This window comes from Pinus tabuliformis, chromosome 3_1 (assembly GCF_031772625.1).
Source record: "Pinus tabuliformis cultivar Carrire ecotype Pingquan chromosome 3_1, CPIR1, whole genome shotgun sequence".
In the NCBI taxonomy this organism is placed as follows: domain Eukaryota; kingdom Viridiplantae; phylum Streptophyta; class Pinopsida; order Pinales; family Pinaceae; genus Pinus; species Pinus tabuliformis.
This window is the reverse complement of record NC_142301.1, coordinates 926,010,645-926,023,855: the sequence shown is the minus strand read 5'-3', so window position 1 is coordinate 926,023,855 and position 13,211 is coordinate 926,010,645.

The following is a 13,211-nucleotide window of genomic DNA, read 5'->3' as shown; positions in this document are numbered from 1 at the left end:
CTCTCAGTTTAGTCAAGTTTTCATCAAAATATACTCACTTCATTCAGTAGATGCTTTTGGGGACCAAAATCCTCTCAAAATGTGGGTGTATGATCTGGATTGGATGAGTATCTTCTTTTTCATCCATCTTGATGCCTTCAAAGTAGAAAAAGTGGAGGAATCAATGCACAAGACCATTTTTTCTAGCAGTCCTAGTTTGGAAAATTTCAAGTCAAAAACATCAAGAGTCATTTTGAGGCCGTAAATGAACATATTTTGCATTCTTAGCCTTACTATGGAATATGTAAATGTATATGTAATAGAATCATCCTAATAATGAAGGGATTGCATGTGTAATGTGTGGATTGGTGTATATAGTGATGATGTATTCATTATGGATGGTATGGATGTTATTTCGATGTATGAATCTATTTGAGGTATTTTGAGGCATTCCTGCTATTATTATCTATATTTGGGTTGTCATTAATGCTCACATTGTTGTACATGGTGTGAACTATTGAATTTTATGTATTTGGGTTATAACATTTGGTATGAGAGCATATAATGAAGACGTGGTTTTTTCTCCGGGGTTATCTGAGGAAGATAAGAACAAATATAGAACCTATCTTGTGATGTCATATGTTGAACAAAACAATAGGGTTAAATGGTGTCTAGTGCCAGACTGTGTGGAGGTTGACTCTGCTAATTCTAATGTAACTCATGAGGAGGTTGTCTGCAATTGTTCACATAAATTTTGCTGGAATTGTTTAGAGGAGTCTCATCGTCCAATAGAGATGGAATTGTTAAGAAACAATAGAAACTAATAACTTTATAATTGAAATATCAACATAAAGTGACATGTTTCCATACGGTCATTATCTTCACTTTTTCAACAACTAGAGATTGATGAGATCCATAACAACTTCTTTTATTTGTAACTTATGTTGGGGGATACAGGCTTGGCTTGCCTTGTGGAGCTGTTGAGGTATTTGTGGAAGGGAGTGGTGTTGTGGCACTATACACTTTCTCTACTCATAAAATTTCAAAAGGGATACGACATTATTCCTACCACTGCAACTATCAATTTGTACTTCTATCCCATTTAGGAAGTAGCCTCCAGCCCTTCTAGATTTAGTCTAGGAAAACCTATTTTCTCCTCCTCAAAAATTAACCAACCAAGATCATTCAATATGATGGTATGAACAAATAGTCACGAAAAATGGGTACTCACAGATAGTCATGAAATCATCTCTAACTTACATCACATGTATCATTCATTGTTAAAATATCACCGATTACCAATTAGTAGACTCTACAAGGGAATTCCTCTTTTTTATGCCATGTAAGATTTCCCAAGTCAAAGCATATCAACACGATTAAATGGAATTAGAATATCAGATGCTCCTAGAAGTTTTGCATGTTTTGATACCCATGCTCGTGCTGCTTCCACTTTCCATCACCTCAATTTTATAGATGCTCGTTCTCACACTGCTTCTACTTTCCATCTCCTCAATTTCATAGATAACTTGACCATCAAGTGAAGACTAACATTTTAGAAAGGAGCAGAAGCAAAGTTAACCAAATCTGAAAACCAAACGGAAAGCACATAAAGCAAGCATAAATGATCATTGAGGTGGAAGGAAGAGCAATTAGGCAATTCTGTAGCAAATGGTTTAGGGAATTGTGGCAAGACTCATTAACAATACCAAAAAAATGCCAATACCAAGTGTTTCTATTAGACTAAAAAATTAATGTTAAGCAAGTAATTCTAGAGGATGCTAGCAATTCTTCATTATGAAAGCAATTTCCTCACAAATATGCTTTTTAGTCCTAATTTTTGCGCATCTCCTCCTCGGCAAGAGGCCAAATAATATCTTAAAATTGTTCATTGCTACCAAAAAACATTCCCAAGATTTAACACACTCGAGGAGAAATATATTATAACATTTTCCTTCAAGGTTTACCTTTGATTTTTAATTCCCGTGTCACGATTAATACTACACATTGTATTGATTATTATAGGTCCTACTACCTTATGGAAGGGACAAATAATACCAGTAAAGATTATTCATTACACTGTAACCATCAATGACTACCCTTTAGAAGATGATATATTTATCGAACTATGAATGAGCTTGAATGATAGTACCCTTACAACTATATAGGCTAAACCCAAGAGTAAATTTTTTTTTGAAGAAGGAGATAGATAAAATGGTGGATGCAGGAATCATCTTCCCAGTAGACGAAGCAGAATGGATCAGGCCAATAGTCATCTAGAACAAAAAGGCCACTATGGAAAGAAGGGTCTGTGTATAGTACAACAACCTCAACAATGCTTATGTCCATGACCCATTCCCCACGCCTTTCAATGATGAGGTCTTGTATAATGTTGCGGGGAATGAAGCCTAACCCTTCACAGATGGGTTCTCAGGGTACCATCAGGTTTGAACAATAGACGACGACAAGAAGAAAACAATGTTCACCAAGGAATGGGGCTCGTACGCATACCAAATCATGCCTTTTGGTCTAAAGAATGCGCCTTTTGTGTTTTCCCAAATTATTATCACCATTTTTAGAGACTACATTCACCGGTTCTTGGAGGTATACATGGACGGTTGGATAGTTTACAATCTGTTGAAGAAGCATTCTAGCTTACTTGGAGTAATGTTCAATCGGTGTAGACAACTACAAATCTCCCTAAACATGAAGAAGTGTATTTTTGCATTTCTGTTTGGCACGTTGTTGGGACACATCAATTGCAAAGACAATGTTTGTGTGGACCCTGCAAATACCATGTTTTTGTGGATCGATTCTGCTTCCCATATACACAATTTTCGCAGAAATCAAAATCCAAAGAGCTATTAGACATACGTTCTACCATACCTTTACCATGAATTATTTGAAGGCCCTTCTCTCTAATATTTCCAAGCCTTTGATGCCATAGGGTGGTATTTTCTCCAGAGACCACTAGATTTTCTGCTCCACTTTCAGGAACCACAAATATTGCACCCATTGATAACAGTGCTACCTTGAATCTTGTACAGAGTTCCAGTCTGAACTCCCCGCATCAATACCAGTGCTCCCCGAGCCATGTTATAGGTATATTTCTCGATCAATCTTTTTACACCTACAACATCCATCTTGCTTACATAAATCAGATTTCTGACCAATGCACGAATATGCAGAACACTCGAAAGTGTTCTAACCCTTTTACCTTGCAACTTCAACCTGACTTTTCTGCACCCAACGATTCTTGTATTCCTGTCATCCCCTAAGAAGACATCATCATCATCATATTTCTCATACTCGCATAACCACTCTCTACGGGGATTGAAGTGAAAGGATGCACCTGAGTCAATCAACCATGACTCATGATCTACATGTGTACTTGAAGAAGAATCCAAGTACACATCCCCACCTTCATATGAGGTCGTTTTTCGCTTCTGTAGAAGGAGCATCATCAGATCCCTTTCCTTTCTCAAGAAGTTTATATTTACAGTCCCTTTTGAAGTGCCCTTCCTTTCCGCATTTCCATCACACATTTACAGGTTTTCTTGGAGATTTAGATCTCCTTCTAGATTTAAATCTCCCACTCGAAGACTTATTTTTATTTATGTTCTGGGACTGTCCTCATACAGACAAGGCATCACCATTCTGGCCCTCCATATTTTTCCATCTCATCTCCTCTGACAACAAGGATGAGACTATTTCATCAAATCGCAAGGCAGTTGCATTGATACATATTGCAACAACCAAACTGCCCATGAATCTAGTAGAGAACACAACAAACCGCTGCACCTATCTTCATCTAAAATTTTAATATGAACAGATAGTAAATGGATTACCACAATATTAAAGGCATTCATATGCTCTGTCAACGAGTCTCCATCTTTCATCCTCAGGTTATACAACATTTTTTGTAGGAACAGTTTATTCACCAGAGACTTAGATTGGTACAATGTCCCTAACTTGTCCCACAAAGCCTTCGCCGAAGCTTCCCCTGATAAATTCAACAATACCGAATCCGAGACACACAATTGTATTGTGCTCTTTGCTTTCCAATCCAACTTCGCCAAGTCTTCAACTGACATTGTTGTTGGTTTAGTACCCGGATCTACCGCGATCACTGATCTTTATCCACTAGCAGATCCTCCATCTTGAGTTTCCACAACTCAAAACTTTAACCATTAAATTTCTCTGTCTCTATCTTTACACTGCTCACCATCTTCTTTCACCATAAGGATCGATCCTGCGGATCTCCCACTGAATAGGGTCTACCACATGCACGAGAAAAAAACCCCTCAGCAAGAAAAGGTGTCCCTGATCGAACTGTTTGAAGCCTCATTTCCAATAAATTTGCTCGTTGTTCTAGAGCCAATCATTATCCCTCCCACTCCTTAGTTTCTTGAAACCACGCAGCCTGCAACTTCCCCCCAAGGCCACTCAGAAAAATCTATTGCTAGCGGCCAACCCTTGCAAAGCAACATCTCAAACCCATCAATAATGCAACCCGAGAACCTTTAGCACTGGTCATTTTGACAGTTGTTTGAATTTATCCAACATGCAACTCAGAGGGCTGAACAGATCTATAATGACCTGGTCACCGGGCACGAGCACCAGAAGCACCAGCTTGTGACTATCACGGCAGAGCGAGATCAACTTTGACATACCAACCAAAAACTGTAATCACAGGTCGAGCAGGTGACATCAAAGCTGCAAGCACTCTAACCAACTGTGGCTGATTTAGTTATCGAAGCGCCCGAGGAATTTTCGGCCTGCACATTGGTCCGCTGATGCGACCGTATTCAGACAGCGTGCACTGAACTTGTGGAATTGCCAACTTCTCCTTCACAAAATCCTTTCCAATGTTCATTAAAAATAAAGGTATGCTTTATCTTCCTGAACCATTCATGGTAGTTATTTTTTCCAGAAAAAAATACTCCAACTAAGGAAATGAGTGAATGCCTTTCTGTAAAAATTCTCGACTAGACCTTATATAAACAAAATTATTGCTAAAAAAATCTCTTAACATTGACTCATCATATATGCATCTTCTTAAAAAAAAATAAGCAAAATAAACTAACGTATATTCAAATTATTCAATATATATGAATGGTTTTATAAAATATATAACTCAATTTTGCATATATGAACCAATTCACATACTCATAGCATGTCACATATACAACGAACAAAGTTTATGGAGATCATATACGAATTCAACCAACAACTCAAAAATTTCAACACACAACGTGTATAAAATTCAATGTAAAACCAAAATATATCTGTCACCACATATATGGTATTCAAAAAATATTCAACGCACAACATTCACCATTAAAATGAAACAGGAGTTATCAACGCACAACATTCACCATTAAAATGAAACAGGATTTACCAACGCACAACATTCACCAAATGCATGAGTGTTACCAAGGTACAAAATTCACCAAATATGACTATTCAACTCACAACATAGATACCAACGCACCAAATAAAATACATATGCCATCACTTCATGGTATTCACATCATGGAACTCACCGCCGTTAAAAAGGAACTCACCGCAACATGGTTCACGACCATTAAAATGAACTCTTCGCAACATTTAAACAACCATCCATACATCACACAGGCCTCTCCATACATCACACAAAAATTAAACAATGCACACCTGGGATTTATAGGGGTTACACATAACAAAGAGCATCACCACGACTCGCAAAGCTCAATGCACAACACAATATAACGTACCGGACACAATTTCATCGTACCGTACGCTGTCATACCAAGAACTCAACACACCATATGCCACAGTGCACAACCATAATCAACATTACTTCAACGCTCAACGTAGAGGGTTCAACATTGCTTCAATGCTCAACAAAAAGGTTCAATCAAGAACTCAACACACCATATGCCACAGTGCACAACCATAATCAACATTACTTCAACGCTCAACGTAGAGGGTTCAACATTGCTTCAATGCTCAACAAAAAGGTTCAATACACGTTGCTTCAAGAGAGTGGATATCACATATTTATTTCAATGCACTATGCATAGGGACAAAGGACGGTATACATTCAAAGGACAAAATAGGGAAAATGGTAGGAGTTACATAACAAAAAAATAAGTTGGGACTTGTTGCTCTAATACCATGTCAAGCTAAGTTTGAGTAATTCTATGAATGTGATTTGCATTGAGAAAATCATTAATATATACAAGAAGAGGGAGACTATTGGAATCCATATTTAAATGTCTTTTTTTCTTCTTCATTTTCTCATTTATAGTGTTTATAATAATTTTCTAATCCCCAAGATTAGGTGTCAACAATTTGTTTCTTATGGGTTTTATTAAATTGAAGCCCTTGTGAATTTGATTCTTCTTTAGCAACTCTATTAAGAGTTCCTATGGCATGAATTAAGTCAGTGAAATCATAGGCCCTGTCTACTCCATCATACCACCAAATTTTCTAAAGAAGTTCTCACATTCATCTGACCTAGTTAGGTGCAATACATATGGCAAGTTAGAGTATATATCCCTAATCAATCTCATCAACAAAATTGCAAAGTGGCAATAAATTTGCACATCTTGATATGCCTCTCTACTGATGAAATTTATGTTGATATCGCTATGAGATTTATCTCGCACCCAACATAACCATAACATGGAAAAATGATGAAATCTTGAAGGATTTCACACTCTTTCCCTAAGAGAGAAGTTAAAAGACATGAAAATATAAATACAATAAAAAACATTGTTAAATAAGTCTTTGTACCTAATGTCCTCTGTCCTACCACATGTTTCATTTCTCATCTCTTTCAAACACCTATTAACATGCCTTTAAGAAATGTGTTGTGCTATAACCCAATTTTGTCTATCAATCCTCTTTATATCTTCAATTTTAAGCTTGTGATCATCCTCTTTGAAGCTGTTATAAACCATTATGACATGGTTGAAATTAATAGACTCTTACCCAATAATAAAATCTTGTCTACCACTAAATAAAGTATTCAATGAAGGAATTAGTTGTGAAATAAGTCCGGTTACCAGTAGAAGAGCATCGATGGCTCTTTCACATTCGCTTGGTCTTTGCAACTTGGGGACAAAAAAGCCCTTCGCTCTTTCCCCCACTCAGTTTTTGAGTACCCAAATTTTTGGCGCCTCGCCGTTCAGAAGTCTCAACCGTGGCCATGGATTCCACAAACTTCGATGGCGTCCACTTCCATCAGAGAGTTTTCTGGAAGCAGAGATGGCGTCCCTTTCTTCCCAATTGAATGGCACTGTTTGCCCCCAAGTTACAGTAAAGTATCTGAAGCTCTTCATCAATGGAAAATTTATAGATTCAGTTTAAGGAAAAACGTTCGAGACTTTGGATCCTCGAACAGGGGAAGTGATAACGAGCGTATCAAAGGCTAGGCAAGAAGATGTGGATTTGGTTGTAAAAGTTGCTCGCGCAGCATTTGATCACGTGCCATGGCCTCACATGTCCGGCTAGCAAAGAGAGTGCATTCTTCACAAGCTCGTGGATCTGGTGATGCAACCTAGTGAGTAGCTCACAGTTCTTGAAACCTTTGACAATGGGATGCCACTGGATATGGCTCGGATGATGGATTTACCTTCCTGTATCCAGATGCTACGAAATAATGCTGAATACGTAGCGGCAGAAACTCTCGGCTGAAATGCCTCGGAACACAACCCACAAGCCTCACCATTGATGCCCTTTCACACAAGTTGGATAGCCTTCGGACCTGGAGTGCGGCTCGTCCCCTCTCCCAGCTGGATCCAGTACCCTGCAACCACGCCTCTGCCGGAGAAGAAGCTCGGATCTGATGCAAACAATGCAAGCAACCTGTACACGACTTTCATTGATGCAGCGTGGATAGACGAAGTCACCAAGGGAAGGGATTGCAGAAGGATTAACCCCAAGGATAAGAAGCAGGACAGGATGCTGAGGAAACCGGACCTCAAGGACAAGACAAGAGTTAGTGCTGATCAGAGAATGCATGTCACTGCGGACCTACGCTTCAGATGGATATGGTATGGAAGGGGGACAACTGAAAATGCCCAGGAAGGTAAAAAAACCCTCAGACCTATTACTGATCTAATAGATCTGGTACACAGAGGACTGATCCACCCACCGAAAGTTTAGATCTGGGGGCAAATAAGTGCCGAAATGGCATCCTATCTCGATCCCCAAGTAGTAGAAGGCCTGAAAGGCAAGCTTAAAAGCAAGAAGCTAGCGGTCTGGAACAGGACAACCTGGGTAATGGATCGAGGGCTTCTGACATCTAAAGCAACTTAGACAAAACCAGAACCTGAACCGTAGGTAATCCCGCTTCCCTTGCAAACTTCTGGTCAGGAACTGATACAAATATTTATCAGAACCCTGTCAGGAAGAACGATTTGCAAGTGAACCAGAAAGGGGAGGTTGATAGAAGATATAAAGTATGAAATACAAGCATATACAGGCATACCAACAAACATGCAAAGCTTGATATATGCAAGACAAAACTTACAAGACCAATACACAGTACAGGACTATGGAATTGTGTCAGACTCAACTATCATCCTAAACACGAGGCTGAGAGGTGGCAGCTTTGGATCTAGCTCAAAGGGCACATGTTTTTTCAAGGATGTCGTCAAAGGGAAGGGGGAAGCCATCAACAAACCAACACCACCTCAAGACCTACCTGGACCCTATATTGTGGAACAAAAAGTGCAGACTCTAGTATTGACAATCGATCTGCCTGAGGTAAATAACTTTTATACTGATTTTTATACAAAGGCTGTCATATGAAGATTCAAAGGCTTCTGGCCCAAAACAGATGCATTACAACAATGGATCTTTTCCACATGGAAAACAAATTGTGACATCCATTTATGCTCCAAAGGTTTTTTTATTGTCAGTTTCGACACGGTCAAGGAAAGGGAATATGTCCTCCATGAGGGTCCATGGTTCTGGGGCAACGCAGGACTCTTCATGATTCCCTGGTTCCCAGGTTTTGATGCCACTACTATGGTGGTTTCCAAAATGCCAGTATGGGTCATATTACACAACCTCCCGCTACATTTTTGGCTACCCAGAGTCTTCGAAGCAATGGGGAATGCGATATGAAAATACCTCAAGATAGACGTGGAAAGAGTTTCAAGAGGCATACATACTTTTGTGAGAGTTTGTGTAGAGGTAGACCTTAGTCTAGGCTTACCCGACAACATAATTCTGATCCATAACAACACACAGTGGAAACAAGTATTAGATTATGAGAATACAACATTCAGGTGTCGTGGCTATCAACAAACAGGTCACCTTCTCAGTAACTGCCCACAAGTCAAAAAAGACACTAGAAGAAATAAGAAGCAATCACAAAAACCAAGAGGCTGGCAACACACAGTGAATCTATATGAAGCAACAAAGGAGGAGGAGGCAACTATCCCTCCACCAGTTCCTGATGATGGCCCAATTGAGGAGGTAACTACGAAAACCATTCCCAAGACGCGAAAAGGTGCCAGAAACTAAGGAATTTGTAGCACAGGATCTCATGGACTCTTTGCCGGAGTACCAAACAAAACGGACACCCGTGGAGCCAAAATACATCATTCTTCAAACCACTCCGATTCAGACAAGGACAATCCTCACCCTGTGGAGGACACTTCTCTAGTACTTTTTTCGTCCTCACCAACTTAAGGGGAGTGGTGAAAGGTTGAGAAGAAAAAAGGGGGAAAAACATAAATTTTCCCAATTGTACATTAATTTCTACTTTCTGGCTTTTCTTTTGACAACAGTCTTCTGATCTGCGTTTGCATATGCGATTTAGCATCTACAAAATGTAATTTTGTTATTATTAATAAAATTATGATTTTTCTTATAGGAAAAAAAAAGTATTCAATAACTTTTTTCATTATGGATGTAATCTTGGTCATGAAGTCTCATTACATTGAAACCATTGTACAATCCAGTTACCCTCCATCCCTCCTAAAGAATTTGATATCTAATGCCTATTGTTGAAGAATAATCCTTCAACATAAGTTGTCTTCTCCTACTGTCTCCATATGGAAAATGGCCAATAATAGGTCCCACAAAGTTGTCAACATCTTTCTTCCACATTTGTTTTTTTTGTCTCCCATTATTGATGAACAAAAATCACAATAGACCTATTACACATTGGATGAGAAACCACAACCAAACAAGGAAGATTTTAATGTAAAGGGTTTGGACTAATAACACATGCATAATTTCCAACCAGAAAATCCTTAAAAGTTTCTATAATAATATCATATCCCACAACACCTTGACCAACAATCACTAAAAAATGTGATTGGCACTTATGTTCTTCTTTCTAACCACAAAATCCCGCCAAGGTATCACTTTTTTCTAACCATCTGATATATATTTTTTACAACAGTTTCATCTTCAACAATAAATACTGGAATTGGCCCCCCTATACCGTGTTTGTATTTATAAAAAGCATAAAATTTTCCAACTACTTAAAAAATGTAAGCCTGCTCCTGTGGAATATATACCAATGAATTTCTAATTTTCCTTAAAGTTGTAGATATTGAGGGGCCATTCAGCTTAAAACTAATAAAGTTATGTAATCTAGGACGTCCCCACAACTTAATCATCTAATAGATGGATTTAGTGGATGCACTATACCTTCTCATTGCTTTTGGAGGCATCTATTGTCATTGTTTTCATTGATGGAAATGAAGCAACAAAGGAGAAGCAAGATAGGTCTTTGATGTCATTGATGTATGCATAGTTGATGAGCTATTGTGATGCTTGTGAGCAACAAGGTAAAACAAAGAATGTTACAAAGATTATTATGTAACAAAGGTCAGTTGAAGAGGTGCAAGAAAGGTAATGTGATGCATTACATTATGCCACAGTTATGCTTGTGTTGAGGCTATATTGTGAAGGAACTGTGATGTTTGTTATTGAATTGCTTGCTTGATGGCAAGGTATGTTGCAAAGTATGTTACAAGCTATGTTAATCATATATGAAGGAGTTGATATTGTGATCTTGATCTATGGTTATGATGCATGTTACTTCTTACGCTTATGATGCTTGAAAAAAGTGTGTGAGGAGGTGCAATTTATGACATGGATGTCTTGGAGTTCTATATTGATTTCATATGTTGTGTAATTTGTTACATATCCTTGTTGGTTACATATGCTTGTTTGTTACATATGACATAATGTTGCAAAGGCAATGGTGGCATGCAAGAAGACTGTTGTGACACAAGGCAAAGGAAAAGGAAAATGGCATGAAGAATGTTGTTATTATTGTGATGTTATATTTGCTAATGTATTTCCAAGGTATGTTGCAAAGATTGCTACTATATGTTGTAGAGGTTCAAGTTGAAGAAGTGGTTGCAATGTTCCTATGACAACTAAAGGTTTCCTATTTGCACAATGTAATTCCCGTTCATTTAGTTTAGTTCTTGTTCAAATGTTCATTGATAGTAAGTTTAGCTATATAGGCATGGAATTGGAGATGTTTGGTAATTTTTCTAAGGTGTTGTGATGCACGATAATTGAAGTTAATGCAAGAGAATAAAATTTAATGTGTTTGGAAAGAATATTAATGCATGCTATTTGAATAAGTTGAAATTCATTTTATTGGCATGAAGGATGTTAATACATGTTATTTAAATATGATGAAATTCATTTCATGTATTTTTAATATTCAAAGACTTGCAATAGTTTTGGAATTGGAGAGACACTTTTGGAATGCAGAGACAAGACATACCATTTCATATTCGTGTGTGTAATACTAACAACCATCAAAATTTACTTATAAATTGTGTGAGGTTGGAAGGCTAATTAATTTTAGAGGGTTAGAGAAAGTGAGAGATGATTTGAGTTTCTTATTACCTTGCATATATAGAGCATACGTGAAACAATTTTGAGGAGAAGAAGAAGCAAAGGCAGAGATGGAGGTATGTAAAGTTATAAACCAGGTAAACCAATATGTTATTTCTTGTATGTATCAAGGGATTGTAGTATGCTTTCAAGTTGTATCTTGATAAATAACATGTTGGAACTTGTTGAGGTAAGAGCCTCCTGTGGGTTGTAGCATGTAGAAAATTTGTGGGAGTTGGAGTTTCCTTGCAAGTTGAAGCTTGCAGAAGAATTGAGGTAGCATCCTCCTATAGGTTGGAGCATGCATAAAATCTGATGTAATAGAGCAAGTGGGGGTTTTCCTTTCCATCACAATAGTAACAAACTCGTGGTTTTCTCCCTTTATGGGTTTCCACTTATATTTGGTTTCCATATGTGTTTCTTTTGTGGGTTGATTCATGCTGTGATTTACATGTTGAATGCCGGTTATATGTTAAATTTGGCATTCATAAAGTGTTATGTTTCTCATTTAATAGATAAGTTAATAATTGAAAAATAAAATAAAACTGGTTCATGAATGTTCTAAACTGATTCACCCCCCCACCTCTTAGTTTAGTGAAGTTTCCAACAATTGGTATCGCGACATGTTCCTTCTGTGTAAGCCTAACAATTAGAAGGTATATTTGGTTGAGTAATGGACTATCAAAGTTTACTTGTGCTCAATATTGCGAACTCCTAAGAATGGAAATGGAAAATCAAATTTGAACTGATCGGTTAAATGTCTGGAAGCTAGTCTGTGATGGATACAACAAAGAATCCCCCTCTAAGCAAGAACAATAGTGGAATGCTCAGGAAAAATATGTAATGTATAAGAAACTTCACAATATGGATCATGAGACAGTGATAAATTTAAATTCTGCAAAAGTAAACTGGGAAAGGTTGCAACTCATGCATGAAGGAGATACTTGTAGCAATAGCGTAGAAAAGGAGAATAAAAAGGCCCTTTAGAGGGAAAGTGTTCAATCAAAAGAGACATGTTCTACTAGTATGAGTGTACCGTATTTTCATGAGGAAAATACATAAGAACAACCCAAGCTTGAATCAACCTTGGCTAAAATAGAAAGATTGAGGAATGAAATCATAAATAAAAGCAAGTTGTTACATATATGTGATGAAATAGAGCATGGATGCAAGGAGGAAATTATTAACTCAAGGACACAACTTGAAGAAGAAAGGACAATAGAAGTCGAGGCAACTATTCTTTACGTCACTTCGATTGGAATTCTATTAATGCCAACGAACAATGGTTTGCAAGTGAGGAGAAAGTGAGGAATGGTGTGGTCCTATTGTTACAGCTCGAAGATAGTCAGATTATGGAGGTTGTATTA